Source organism: Notechis scutatus, chromosome 4 (assembly GCF_049901735.1).
Source record: "Notechis scutatus isolate UNSWTSFEM ecotype Mainland chromosome 4, rNotScu1.2, whole genome shotgun sequence".
In the NCBI taxonomy this organism is placed as follows: Eukaryota; Metazoa; Chordata; class Lepidosauria; order Squamata; family Elapidae; genus Notechis; species Notechis scutatus.
In genome coordinates, this window is record NC_142012.1 from 156,968,024 (window position 1) to 156,984,614 (window position 16,591).

The following is a 16,591-nucleotide window of genomic DNA, read 5'->3' on the forward strand; positions in this document are numbered from 1 at the left end:
AGAATAACTAGAAGTAATTACAAGAACTCAGTGTAGATTTGTCAAAAACATCTTACTAGATTACTGCATAACCTGATCTCGTTATTGGGAAACTCCTTAATAGATTGAAGGAAATGCTGCAGACATAATATATCTTGAGTTCCTTCTGATAGGTTTATTAAGCTTTTTAAATGTGAGATAGATGGCAAGACAATTAAATGAATGCATAGCTGGCTCAAAAATGTATGCTTTAAGGATGGTTCCACATCAAATTGGAATGAGGTAACAAATTGGAGAGCAGTACTTTTTCTGCATTGTCTGTTGTTCAATATTTTTAATTACTTTTGTCTATGTATGTAGTAAGTAGGTGGATTCCCAGGAGGGAGGGGATGCATTCAGAGGAGTAAGGGGCAACTCAGGCCAGATATGCATGAGAGAAAGAGGGTGAAAACAGCTTCTCCCTAATAGTTCACAGAATATATTGTACATTCAGATACAGGCAGTCCTTGACTACCTGTAGTCATGGCCAAATTTGGCCAAAGTTGAGCCCTAATTTCTGTTGCTAATCAAGACATTTGCTAAGTGAGTTTTGCTCTATTTCACAATCTTTCTTCCCACAGCAGTTATGTGAATCACGGCAGTTGTTAAGTTAGTCAAACGGTTCTAAGTGAATCTGGCTTCCCCATTACATATGCGTGTCAGAAGCTTACAAAAGACCACGAAACATCATGAATATATGCCAGTTACCAAGCATCTGAATTTGGATCACGTGGCCATGGTGGATGCTGCAATAGTTGTAAATGTGAAAAATGGATCATAAGTCACTTTTTTTTTATGCTGTTGTAACTTTGAATAATCACTAAATGAATGGTTGTAAGTGAAGGACTACTGGTAGTAGAATGTTTAGTCTGTCAAGATTGTGTCTATAGATGTGAAACAATAAAGAACTCAGCTTGCTACAATCACCACGTGTCATTCTTAATTTAGTCTGGCTGCCTATAAAAGAAACATGAATTTGGGTAACCCTTCTCAGAAACTCAACCTCATACTACTATATCTTTATGGTGATTTGGTATTGATAGCCATTCTTTTGTGGCCATTAACATTTATTGAGCTGTGGTGGCACAGTGGTTAGAATGCAGTACTGCAAGCTACTTCGGCTGACTGCTGGCTGCCAGCAGTTTGACAGTTCAAATCTCACTGACTCAAGGTTGACTCAGCCTTCCATCCTTTTGAGGTTGGTAAAATGAGGGCCTAGATTGTTGGGGACAATATACTGACTCTGTAATCCACTTAGAGAGTGCTGTAAAGCACTGTAAACCAGTATATAAGTCTAAGTGCTATTGCTATTTAGATTTGCGGGGGAGGGTGTCCTACATACTTATAAGTGGCCATTTTCAATTCACATCCTCTGCATTCCCATCTGGGAAGCTATACCTACTAACTGTTCTGACCCAGCCTTAGCAGAAGCAAGAAACAGACCCCTCTTTATTTACCTGTTGTGAATTAATTGCATTCACCCACCAAAAAATCGAGGCAATAGTCCTTCAAAGAATTAAAGGCAGCAACAGACCTTATCAGTTCCTTGCGATAATTGCAAGGCCATGAACTGCCAGCCAAAAGGCTGCAAATTAAGTTCTGACAAGCAGTTTCTGTGGCACAAAAAGCAATGAGCAAAATCTTCAGAAAGATGAACTGTTGTCTCCCATGACAACCATTTCCCTTTCCTTCTATTTATTCCCCAGCCAGGGAGGGGCCATTCAGCATCCACCTGCTTTACTTCCTGAGTCAACTCTTTGATCTCCATTGTTCCCCTCTCCTAACAGCTCTGTGCATACAGGTGTCCGGAACAGGCCCCAGCTATTCCTCCTCCTCACTCATATCAGCCTTCAAAGGCAGCTGCCTCTCCAGTGGCTGGGAAATGTCAGACAGCCCCAGCTCTATCTCTGCATCCAACATAGAGCATCCAATCAGAGCCTTCCCCAAACTCCAAAACCGGCCCAAGCTCCTCCCCAAACTCCTCATTATCCGATTCTTCCACCAGCTCCTCTGGCAGCCAGTGGGCCACAACACTAACAAAATATAATGGCTTTGGTCAGTGGTGGATTCAAATTTTTTTTACTACCGGTTCTGTGGGTGTGGCTTGGTGGATGTAGTGTGGCTTGGTGGGCATGGCAGGGGAAGGATACTGTAAAATCTCCACTCCCTCCCCACCCCACTAATCTGCTTTCCAGCTCCATTCTCCTGTGCAGGGAAACCAAAGAAGACCCAGATGATCAGCTAAGACTCGGAAGGCAGAGAATAGATGGGGGCAGGGCCAGCCAGAGGTGGTATTTGTAGTTCTCTGAACTACTCAAAATTTCCACTACTGGTTCACTGAACTACTCAAAATTTCTGCTACGGTTCTCCAGAACTGGTCAGAACCTGCTGAATATCACCTCTGGCTGGCCCTGCCCCTTTGGTAAAAAAATGAAGGGAACACTTATCAGATCTACAAATGACAGCAAATTGGGTGGGTTAGCTAAAACTCTAGAAGCCATAAAATCCAAAACAATCTAACTTTGAAAAAGATACTGAGTAGAGATAGTAGCAAAATTCTTTACTTAGAAAATGAAAATTGTACATACAGGCCTAGGATGCAGTATACTTAACTTGGTAATGGTCCTTGTATAAAAAGATCATATAAAAGAACTATAGTTTTATATGTGCATAAAATTAATGCTATTTATGTAATCATACTAATTATACTATCATACTAATTATACTATACTATCATACTAATCATTACTATTAATAAATATATATTGGTAAATATTAATAAATTATATTAATGAATTGTATTATACATAAATACATATATTTCTGTTAAATATTAATTGTAGCTCTATAAAATTAACTATGTAATTATAATTTTATACTTGTATGAAAGAATTATATTTAGTGGGAAACTGAATATGAACCAATGGAACAGTGAGGCTAGAAAAAGGCAAAATCCATTTTAGGCTGTATTGATAGAAGTATCATGTCCCAATCATAAGTTTATCCTGCTTTGGTCATACACAGGTGCAGAGAAGGGGAGTGAAAATTATCAGGAGATTAAATGTTAAATTCTACGGAAGGAGCCAGTTTGGTTTAGTAGTTAAGATATCAGGTTAGAAACCAAGGGTCCATGAGTTATAGTATCATTTTTTTTAAGTCACTCCTTTCAGCGCAATTCTAAAAGTTGCTTAAATGAATTGTTATAAGTCAGAGACTATGTATAATTGTTATACAGTGATACCTTGGTGCTTATCTGTTTTGAAACTCATCAAATTTGATACTCAATGCATTTTGACCTGAACATTTTCTCCCAATATTCATTGTTTGTTTGTTTCTAATCAATGGAGAAAACCTAAAGAAGGTGGCCATTTTTTGGTATCTGGGATCCCATCTCCAAGACAATGGCAACATCAATGGTGAGGTGCAAGCAAGATTTAATGCAGCCTGGATGTATTGGTGAGAACTCACTGATGTGTTGTGTGACAGAATAATGCCAACCCATCTTAAATCTAACATTTACAAGGCAACCATGTTGAACTGTATGGCACTTTATGCTGGGCAGCAACAATAGGGATCGAAAGCTATCTCCATACCATGGAAATGCGAATGCTCCATTGGATATCGGGCATCTCCCTTCTTGACCACACCACAAATGACACCATTCAATAACATTTTGGTGTGGCACCAATTATAGACATCTGCCTGTCTCAGGTCCTTGGGAAGGGCTTGATAGGTGGATAAAAATGTCAAATCCAGTCTAAACATCTGGCTGATCGTGCAATGAACTATAATACAGAGACATAAGTGAACAGATTTAAGTGGAGAGATTAGACATTTCTTTGACAGTGAAATGAAGAATCATTTTGGGGAATTTGTTAACAAGTTAAGAATGGATGAACTCTTCATCTCCTTCCCTGAACCATGCTTGGATCCTTGCAAGCATCAGTCTAATACATGCACTGTATTGGCTTTGTGATGGAATTTGCACATTGTCATTTGGTCTTCTTAATAGCTTCTTAATATCATTTCCAGTTTACATAGTGCTTATGAGATTCTGGTTGAATTCCTATGTACAGTCTTCTCCAACAGAATCACTTCTAAATATCTTCAAAATACAGCTTTTAGAATCCCCACAAAATATTCTAATAAAAGAAGTCAAGATATTATTTTTAAAAACCCTGGAAAAATCTGCTTTCTGCACTTAAATACACATACATTAAATTGCACAACCTTTAACTCAGAGGTGGTATTCAGCAGGTTCTGACCAGTTCTGGAGAACTGGTAGCGGAAATTTTGAGTAGTTCGGAGAACCGGCAAATACCATCTCTGACTGGAGATTTTACACTATCCTTCCCCTGTCACCCCCCACCAAGCCACATCCACAGAACCAGTAGTAAAAAAATTTGAATCCCACCACTGCTTTAACTGCAACAATCTAAAGCAGGGTTGTCAAATCCTGCAGGCCAGATGCATCATGTGCTGGCCACACCCACGCCAGTTTAGCGAAGGGTGGAAAAGTCCCAATACATCACGGAATGCTGCCATGATGATGTGAGTTTCACAACCCTGATTTAAAGAAAATTATCTAGGATTTCATTGTCTTGGCCACCCTTATCTATTTTGAGGGGTATCTCTAGCATAAATTGATGGCTGCTATTCTACCTTTTATAATGTTCTTTTCAAGGATTGTACTGTGAGTTATATAGAGTTTATAGGTCAGTTTATATTCTCCCCTTACTAGAGAGATTGCCAGGGAGGGCAGACCATTTTTATGTAGCCTTTCTCCTCCTCAAACCTGGCTATTACGCATGCAGTGGCAAAATTCTGTGTTGCTGCAATGTCTACAAGAAAAAAAAATGGTTACAGAATTATAGCTGTCAATTTGTGCCAATTTTTGGGAGATATAACCATCTTTGGAAAATGATATTTACACACATACTTATTGGCTCTCCACTCATATAAACCAGGGAGTGATCCTAACTGTTTGAGAACATGTATTTTCTTAACAGGGATGTTATTATCCACTATTAATGTACTATAATGTGTCAGTACTATTTTTTTATATATTGTAAATAGTGATGTCCATTGCTGGTCTAAGACCATAATAAAGTTATATTCTATTCTTTTCAAGGATGCTGCATTATATTGGTATAATTCAGGAGGAAACAGAAGGAAGAATGGTCTCTGTCAATCCTTGGACTGAAGTCAACTAATACTTATATGTTTGGATAGTGTTATGTACTTAAATAATTTACATTGTAGCCCATTTCACAATTCTGGACAGCTAGTCATAAATTAGAACCAGAAGACAACCAAACAATTCAAATTAATTAATGAAGAAATTATAACAACAATTAATCAATATATCATGTACTAGAACTCCAAATGAATCACTCCATCTTGCAATTACTAAGAAAAGAAAAGAAACCAATGAACCAGCAAGGCTCACTTAACCCTACTGGGCTAAATGCTGAGAGAATAGGCAGTTTTTTAGAGCCTTACAAAAGCCATCAGCTTTTTCCTTTTTCCCCTTGAAAACCATTGAAAATATGAAGGATAGAACCATACAATTATGGAGTTGGAGGTGACCATCCGGATCATCTACCCTAGGTCTGTCAAGCTCCTGGCCCACGGACCGGATGTGTCATGTGCTGGCCACGCCCATGCCCATTTAGCAAAGGGGGAAAAAGTCTCAATACATCACATGATACCACCTTGATGACGTGAGTTTGACAGTCTTAATCTACTCCAACTTCTGTAATGTGCTGGAAGATGTTCCTGGTTTTTATGACAAAGAAAAATCATTCTGGCCATCCTTTTCATGGTGTCCTTTTATGTATCTGAATACAGGTAACCCTCAACTTATGACCACAATTGAGCCCAACATTTATGTTGTTAAGTGAGTCTTGCCCCATTTTACGATTTTTCTTGCCACATTTGTTAAGTGAATCACTGCAGTTGTTAAATTAGTAACATGGCCGTGAAATGAATCTGGTTTCCCCATTGACTTTCCTTGTTAGAAGGTTGCAGAAGGTGATCACGCGACCCCAGGCTACTGCAATAGCCGTAACTGTGAATCAGTTGTCAAGCATCCAAATATAAATCATGTGACCATGGGTATGCTGAAAATGGTCATTAGTGTGAAAAATGGTCATAATTAACTTTTTTCAGTGTCATTGTAACTTTGAATGGTCACTAAATGAACTGTTGTAAGTCAAGGACTACCTCTGTTGATCCCTTCTGTCTGTTTTCCTGACTGAACTTTCCAGGTTCCTTCCCTTCATTTTCACAGAAGATCATACAGATTTATACTCTCCTGTTTTAACATGTATCCTTCAGGAAACAATGCTGACTCGTGTTTAACTTGTTATCAATGCTCATACTCAATTCCTCAATTGATATAGTACTTCTAAGCCAGGTGAAACAGCTGATAGAAATGCCAATGCAAGTTCTGGACCGCATCATAATAATCATTGCTACAAAGACATAGGAAGTCCTTGTTCCACTTCACTCTGCAGTGCTGAGTATGTTGCCCACTTCTGGGCACCATAGTTCCTGACCGACAGAACAAGTCCAAAGGAATTGATGAAGATAATAAACAGAGCTGACAAAAAGAATCATGTTCAATCTGTCCTAATTAACCATGCCCAAATCAGTCTATGATACACTGCTTCCAAGCCATGAATTCTCCATCTTGGGTTGTTGTTCGGTTGTTAAAACATATCTGAGTCTTTGTGACCCCATGGATCAAAGTATGCCAGGCTCCTCTGTCCTCCCACCAAGCCATGCCATGCCCATCAAGCCACACCCACAGAACCAGTAGTAAAATTGTTTGAATCCCACCTCATTTCAGTACTGGTTAATTTGTACACCCCAAAACACCTCATGTTACCTTTTCTTTTCCCCCCCCCCCCCCCCCCCCCCCCCCCCCCCCCCCCCCCCCCCCCCCCCCCCCCCCCCCCCCCCCCCCCCCTCCAGAAATGGAGCTGGAAGCGGTAGTGGTGGGGGATGTGTCCTTTTCCAGGAATGGGGTGGGAATGGGTTATGTATCCTTTTGCTCCCACCAAGCCCGCCATCCCATCAAGCCACCCACAGAACCGTAGTAAAATTGTTTGAACACCTCTTTCAGTTTGTTTCACCCCAAACTCATGTACTCTGTTTTTACTAGCTCAGCTGAGGAATGAATAGACTGTTCTCTGGATGTTCCATCAGAAGAATAAAATATGTGCTTCCCCAGGTGTGGGGGCAGGGCAAACAAGCCCACTCTGGCTGCTTACACAAATATCTCAGTAGGTCAGGCCATTTAGTTTAGGAATAAATTCTTACACCCAACCTGGGAGGAACAGCAGAGTACAAACGTGACACAGTGAACTGCTCTGCGAAAGCCTGTAAGGTAAATAAGAAGTACAGTATATTATATGAAGGCGGTTTTGCAGTCCCTTATTTTTTTCCCCCCTCCCTTCCTTACACACAGGCAAAAAATAAACCTATGATGAGATAAGCAGTATTTCTGAAAAGTGAATTTCCATTTTCATTATCACAAAAATTCTGTCAACCCTGTCCCTCTCGGTTTATCACACCGAATGCCAGCAGTATTATCTGAATGGCGATTGCATTGGATTGTCTTCATTTTTGTTTAATGTTTCAAAATCGGAGAGTTCTTTTGAAATACTTAATATGCTAAATGCGGCGATACTGTGATATAAAAATAATCTTTGGCAAGGCTAAGGATAAGCATGCCTTTAAAAAGCCACAGGTGAAACACAATTGAGCTGAGCAACGTTTGGAGTTTCAGAATCTTTGATGAGTCTCTATAAGAGCAAAGTGTTTATCCTGAAGGAATCACAGGAGAGAAAGGCTGACTTTCTGTTCTCAAGTGACTTTCAATTCTCAGTGGCACTTTTCAGCAAATCAAAGCAACACTGCCATGATATTTACTCTAGTGGAAGATTGCTAGGACTTGTCCTACATTTTTAGGATAGAAGTTCCAACCATAAATCAATTTGATATGTAAAAGTCAAGAGATGAGTAGAATAAAGAATTAGAGGTTCTTATGTTGTCTAAACAATGGGAAAGTATTTTAACTTCTACAGCAAGAGTGTTAATGGACCTCAAGTTATGACTTATACAAGAAAAATAATATTTAAAATGTAACACCTTTTTAGAAGAAGAATCATCCAGCACAGTATTTTGTTGGAGATATAAGAACAATACTGCTTGCTTAAAATATGTTTTTACAATGTCCTTATTAAGTTTTGGAAGAAAGTAGTGGACTATATGAATGTGACTTTGCAACAAAAGCTAAATTTTTCAGATGAATATATTCTCCTGAATTGCATGCCTACTACATGGAACTTGACAACTAGACATCATTGCATGGGTTCTTTGTGCTCTTGATATAGCTAAAAGATTGATATTGCAACATTAGAAAGATAAATGTATGGAGCCATTCACTCCATGGATTGAAGACTTGATTTCATTTGCTACTTATGAGCAGATTGCCTATACATATAGACTTTGAATAGATAAACATAAAGAAATATGGAATTCATGTCTGCAAAATACAGTAGATCTGAAAAGCATGATAGTTATATAAATATACTAGAAATGAATAGGTGTGTGTGTGTGTGTGTGTGTGTGCATAATGTTTGCATTAGATAATTATATATGGAAACATAACTATTTACTGTAAAAGCATATTCTACTCTATATTTTTTCTGTTGTATTTTTTCACTTATTTTAAGCACTTGTTATATATTTTTAATTATGAATTATGTACATTTTGATTTTTTTTCTCTTTCTGTTACTATTTTGAAAACAATAAAAAATATTTTAAAAAACATTCCAGCCCTTGAAAGATCTATAAAAAGCAAGCTAAGAGCAAGTTGTCATGGAAAAAATCTATGTAGTCACTAAGAGATGACATTGACTTGAAGCCATCTAAGCAATCAATCAGTCAATTAAAGTTGGAAGTGTAATCAGATCCCAGGTATCTATTATCATATGTGGTAGACATGTATGAAAGCAAGAAAATATTGGACGAAAATACACACATGGTTGGAAAAGGTGATTAAGCAGCATGTTGGTTTGAAACCAGAAATATTTTGTTAGGTATAATACCAGAAAGCTATGACAAAGGGACTATATATTTAATATTACATATACTGACTGTAGCGAGAATTGAATTTGCACAATATTGGAAAAACAAGAACATTCCATCAGATAAAAATATAATTCAGAAAATATTGGATTGTGCAGAGATGGATAGATTGGCATTGAAAATAAAAGATAAAGGTAGTATTACTTAATGTGGAATAGGTTTTATCAATGGTTAGAGATAAGAGGTAGAAATTAGACGAAGGAAGAGCATTGTTATGTTTAAATTAAACATGAACATTGTTTATAACTATAAGTATGCTAATATAATGAATAGGATTGCAAATAAACTAATATAATTATAAATATGGTTAGAATCACAAATAAACTAATATAATTATAAATATGGTTAGAATCACTTTATTGTACTATTACTATTGTAATCAGTACATATAGAATAGAATAGAATAGAATAGAATAGAATAGAATAGAATAGAATAGAATAGAATAGAATAGAATAGAATAGAATAGAATAGAATTCTTTATTGGCCAAGTGTGATTGGGCACACAAGGAATTTGTCTTGTTGCAAATGCTCTCAGTGTACATAAAAGAAAAGATACATTTGTCAAGAGTCAAGAATCATAAGGTACAACACTTAATAATAGTCATAGGGTACAATAAGGAATCAAATCATACTAGGAAACAGTCAATATAAATCATAAGGATACAAGCGATGAAGTTTATATGTTACAATTTCTGTTTTTTCTTTCCTTTTATAAAATGGTATGCCCAGACAATACACTGTATTCAAAATACATAAATACATAAATTAAAAAAAAACTTGACTTACAAAAAAAAGAAAGTTCAAACCATTTCAACATCCCAGCATGGGCAAGTACAATGAGTGGCTGTTGATCAATGCTACCAAAGATTCTTCCTTTATTGACTTATGTGATCCTGTCAGGCTCAAAAGATCAGGAACATATATTGAATTGCAGCACAGAAGAATTATTCAAGTCTATTGATGAGAATCTAGTCAATTAAGGTTCAAATCAGAATTGGTGCCAGATAAGGGACAATAGAATTCAAGGTGCAGTGAACTTGGATCATTTATGGCAATGTAAGAACTCTGAGTTGACAACACCTTAACTCCACCCCCCACCTGCTCTTCTACAAATCCTTGTCTAAGTCTAAAAACAAACAGATCCTTTGCTATGGATCTGGGGTGGGCCCACCAGCTGGAGTAGAGGAATGAAAAAAGAAGGAAATCAAGCCAGCTTCAGGGTTGACAGAATCTAGCTTGGAGTCACTCCGTGGGAGGAAGCTGCAGAGACTAGACTCTTGAAGCCTTTATCTCCCTATTCCCCAGAGAATACAATTAGTCTGGTGAGATTCTTGTAAATAGGTGATTAACAATAAATGAACTACTATGCAGACTTGTTCTGGTTATTTGCATATGACAGTATCCATAAGCACATTAGAAGAAACAAGGAAATCCCAAGGTCTGCAAACAAAGCAAAGAAACAATGAAATCTGAATTTGTTTGACCAGTGAGGAAAACTAGCACATTTGTATTCATTTATGTAATCAGAATGTATGTGTGTATACATATCAGAATTAAAATACAAGATCATTAGAAGGACAAGCAGCGTACAATGGATTCCAAGTGGACACGATTGGCTGGATGGAATCTTGAACTTCCCAGGACAATATTTTGTTATTGCTGCTTGGATAAATATATATATGGACAGTCAAGTAAACAAACAGATGAATCATCAAACAAATCAACCAAGCCTGGGGGGTGGGGGTCACAACCCTAAATTCTATACCTGCACTCAACTTGTTTTTGTTCTGCACAGGTTACTTTCAAGAAGCCGAATATCAACTTGTAAAACACTCCTACACTTGTTTCCAAGTTGCCATAAGAAAGAGGCATATGACACAATGGACCAGGCTCAAATTAACCTACTTTGGGTATGTTATGTAAAAATGTAGCTCTCTGGAGAAAGTTCTAATGATAGAAAAAGTAGCAGGAAAGAAGAAGAAAAGGACTGGCAGTAAGATTTAGTTACAATGGTGATTAAGCATTGTTAAAAGATCTGAAAAGTCAGGATAGGAAAAAGATTCTCACGGAGATGATCTATGTGGTCATTAATGATCAACAACTTGATAGCATAGTACCAATCAATCAATTATGAGATAGGCACTAATATTTTATTAAAAGAGAAGGAAACCAGAAATACAAGTTAGATTACTTCTAAATGTTCCTTGGCTCCAAAATGCATTTTCGGTATTGGGATATGGATAGTTACAATTCATTAAACCTTTTAACAGTTGCTTTCTCAATTGTCTTTGGAATAAAGAGTGGGGGGAAGTATCCTGAGACCACCAGAAAGTTTGAATCTCATATTATTATACTTTTTCTGCCTGGATTCCTCTTCCAGATTTTTAACTATGGAATCCATATGAAAAGTTTCAGTAAGGTCCCCAAACGGCTGCTAAAACAGTTAGCCAAACAGAGGCAGAGAACTCAACAATAAAACTTTCTGAGAACTTTTATTCTGACATACCAGACCTGTAGTGGCCTGTCCTAGAATATCCTACTTCTATTGTATCAAAAAAAAAAAAAAAAGGATGTTCCATGAAGCTATTTATCCTTTCTTTATCCCGATAATGAGTAAATTGCTAGCAAACAGAACCAGCAATTAATTTAATTGGTGTGATTTTGTTCTACTATCAGCTTGGCTTGCTGGCAAGAGATGTGTGTTCCATTTGTGACCTTGAAATTCTTCTCCAAGCATGCTGTTACCAGCCTTGCCTTTTAATTTCAAAATGTATAACTATTCTATTGTGGATGCTGAAGCAACTCAGATCCACTTTATAAGAAACAATATATTATATCACATGCAGTTTCTGTCTGTCTGTCTGTCTCTGTCTCTATCTCTCTCTCTCCATTATGAACTAGTTTAATTTGGGAATCATCAACAGCAAAATATGGGAAAACCAGGCAGGAGAACCAGTTATGGACATAAGTAATCCCCAGTGTATATAGGGACTGCCTAGAGACATCAGTGGAGAGGGGTTCATGGGTAGAATTAAGAAAGCAGTGTTATTTTACCCCTTTAGTTCATGTGTTATGATGTAGGAAATTGCATCCCAGTAGGGTGTTCTGCTATTGTCATTTTGATGAGTTTTGGATTGTGTGAATATTCCTGTGGGAAACCATCTTCATGTTGGTGAAGAACCTTCATGGGTTCTGGGTCTATATCCTTAAAAAATCTACATCAACAGCATCATTGGAAAGGGCAAGTCCTTCTCCTCCTGTCCAAGAGGCTCATAAGGACATGGCAATGTAGGATGAAATAGGATGGGGCAACCAAGTGTAGTAAACTAGGCTAATGAGTCAAGAGCAGATCACAAACCAGCCAACATGGTAGGAGGCTTCTACCATGTTCTGCATATCAGCATCTGCCATATAGGACACCTTAATTAATCTGACACTGGGACATGACAGACAGGAAATATGTCACTCTCCTCAACATTTTTGCAAATGGGGGATGTTTCTATCTGGACAATGTTCTTGTCTACCTCAGAGAACATGTGGTGCTCCAGATTTTGCTTTAAACTCCTGATGACAAATTTCAGGTCTTCTTTGGTAAGAATCAGGTTGTTCCTCAATCTCTGAAGCTTTTGCACAAATGGCTTATGATTATTATATTTTTATTTATTAAACATGAAACTCAGTCAACTGTACATTTAAAAATGTATCACAAATATCACTGACCGGCACTGATGGTTGATATGGGTTGCTGCCAGCATTCTAAGTATCAACTAAGTATCCTCTTAAGATGTATGATATTCTGAGTAGCACAATTTTTTGCAGTTCTGCTGATGCTATTGCAGAAAGCTGCAATTTCTTAGGATGTATTTTATAAAATTCTTGGACACAGTACCAAGTGCCCCGATGACAATGAGTATCACTGTTACATGTTTCATTCAAAATTGCGTAGTTTCAGTGGCCAGGTCACGATATTTCATTATATTTTCCAATTCTTTTTCTTTGAATCTGGCATCTCCTGGAACAGCAATACCAATAAATTGTACACTTCGGTTTTCGACAACTGTGATATCTGGCATGTTGTGTTCCAAATGACAATCTGTCTGTATTCGAAAGTCCCACAAGATCTTCACCTTCTCATTTTCAACAACTTTTTCCACTTTATGTTCCCATGACTTTTTGGATACAGGTAAGTCATATTTTTTTACATAATGACCAGTGGATTAATTTAGCAACTCGGTCATGTCTAGCATTGTAATCAGTTTGCATGATTTTGCTGCACTCACATATTAAATGTGAAACAGTTTCAGCTTTGTAATTGCAAATTCGGCAATTTGGATTGTCAGTGGATTTTTGTTTCATGCCATTAGTTTGTCATGCTTGCTCTTGAGCAGCCACTATTAAACCTTCCATTTATTATTATTATTATTATTATTATTATTATTATTATTATTATTATTATTATTATTATTATTATTATTGTTATTATTGTTATTATTGTTATTATTGTTATTATTGTTATTATTATTATTATTATTATTATTATTATTATTGTCATCATTATTATTATTATTGTCATTATCATCATCATCATCATCATCATCATCATTATTACAACACAACCTACCAGATAGTTCTTACTGGACAGGATAATTTTGACTGTTGTAATAATAAAATTATGTCTTCATTTATGACTTCCAATTACATGCCTAGAGAAGCTGGTAAAATCTCATTGTGTTTTGCCGTGTTATTGCTTCATCTAATTGTTTAAGTATGAAAACAAGTAGGATATTAAATTGCAGAACAGCAGACACTATTTTTATGGGAAAGGCAAATAATTCCAAAAAGAAGCGAAAAAGAAAAAAAAAACTAGACATGAAGAGGAAAAACCACTCACGGCCCATGAGCGATTCAATTTTCTTCAGAGCAATTGATTCTATTGACATTTTGATTGAAATGAAAGAGAAGGGAAGATTGTCAATGGATGACTTTAGTTTAAAAATTAAACAGACAGTCATGGATTCTGTGAACCACTTCTGCAGATAAATCTCTCAAGGGAGACTGGAGAAATAATGTAATACTTTGTTACTTAGGAAAATGGTTGACAATGACTTACTATAAGCTCTTCTGAAGCCATTGACATAACTGAGGTTTTTCTTTTCAAACCAGGCTGAAGACAGAATGGTCATCCTTTGGTAGCTTGAAGTAAAACATTTATCATTTGAACTGAATGAGATAATAATGCCAGATGATTATAGCACATGTCATGTGCCTTGATCAAGGCAAGTTTTCTCTGAAAAGGATTTGGGAGAATTAAGCCTATGTTAGTTTTATATGAAGATGATGTTTGTTTGTTTGTATTTTGATGATGTAAGCCATTTGCTTCATTTATCGTTTCCTTATTTTATCACAGTAATAAGCCTAGCACATTACTAAGTTAAGCTCTGACACCTGGTGGCCATTTGACGATGGTCTATGGAGATTCTCAGTCATCCAAGTCATGGTTGTCCCAAAGATGCTTTTTTCAAGAGGCAACTGGACTTTCTGGTTTTTCTTTGAAGACATTTCTCTTCTCATCCAAGAAGCTTCAACGGTTCCAAGAAGGCTTCACATTTCATGACTCAGGTGACCCTGATGACACAAGTAATCCTCCAGATGGTCTTAATGACTCACTAAAGGAATGAAAATAACCAGCTGTCTGCAAGGAATAGAAATCCTCCCATTCGCCACCATCCAGTCAGAGCTGAAGAAGTTTCCTGGATGAGAAGCGAAACGTCTTCAAAGAAAAACCAGAAAGTCCATTTGCCTGTTGAAGAAAAGCATCTTTGGGACAACCATGCTCAGGTAGGTTTCCTGATATACTTTTTGAAATCACAGATGGCCTTTTGAAGTTCTCTAGCAAATTTGTTGGTAGAGAAGGTAGGCAGACCATTTTCTTTGGTGGACAGAAAGGCTAACCAGCAATATCTCAAGGAGGAGACTTCCTTAGTAAGGAGAACCACTCTGATAATAAAGGAGGCATTTCCTTGTGGCATCTCTTCTTGGGATTCAATTCAAGTGTACAGAGTTCCATCATAAAGGCCGTGATGGTGCAGTGGTTAGAATGCAGTACTGTAGGTTAATTCTGCCAACTGCCAGCAGTTCGATCCTGATCAACTCATGGGTTGACTCAGCCTTCCATCCTTCCAAGGTCAGTAAAACCCAGATTGTTGGGGGCAATATGCTGACTCTGTAAACCACTTACAGAGGCTGTAAAGCACTATGAAGTGGTATGAGTCTAAATGCTATTACTATACAGGAGACAGAATTATCTAGTGAAACTTAGGACACAAACACATACACATGCAAAACCTTGGTCACCTTACAATTTATTAAAGAACACCATATTCTATCCACAAGGACACCCACATTCTCCTTTGAGTAATTTCTAGGCTAAATTAGGCTAAATAATGAGGATTAGTGGAACAAAATGGTGCAAAAATTCTCTGCCCAATTCAACTCGTCTCAACCCAGTTTTTCCTCCGCCAGCTTCTTAGGTTATATAACAGTGTAAGACAATGGCAGGTTTTTTTTTTTTAGCTTTCTTTATTGCTCCTGATAATCTCTGGGAACATTCAGAAGGTGATGTGACATCAACATTGTACAGTCTGTGCAAACTGCATTCCACCTTATTATCTTCAGTGAAGAAACTCGTGATTCTGCCATGTCAGATTTTAATTAGGGAGAGGATTGAAAGGAAGCTCTTCAGCAAAATCTTTTATATCAATGTACTAAATTGTACCTTCTGAACCTGCAAGTGAACTGGAATTCATTTCAGCCCTGAAAAATGCAGATTTTTTGATGTGATTAGCAGTTCAAATATATCATTAATAAGTCTACAATCATTATACACGGGATTAATGTGTGTATTTTTTTTATAAAAAAAATCATCGTATCGTATTAAAAAACCTGCATACTTTTTTTTGCAGACTTTTTGTTTATTTGAGGAATTTGGGAACTGATATAAAAATGAGCCAATACAATAGGGAAAAACAGAATCAAAACCAACACACAAGCACTCACGCAAGCACAAAGTTGAAAGCACCAGCCTGAAGATGGTGAGTGGGACCTCGTCGAAACGTTGCCAAGATGCTCTCAATCTTACACGGGAAAAGACCCAAACACGCCAAGACCTGCATACCTGTACCCATGAAAATCTATCTATCTATCTATCTATCTATCTATCTATCTATCTATCTATCTATCTATCTATCTATCTATCTATCTATCTATCATCTATCTAATAACAAATGTCAGTTTACAGCTCTTCTGTCTTCAATGCAGTGGTGGGATTCAAATTTTTTTATTACCAGTTCTGTGGCTGTGGCTTGGTGGGCACGGCAAGGGAAGGATACTGTAAAATCTCCATTCCCTCCCCA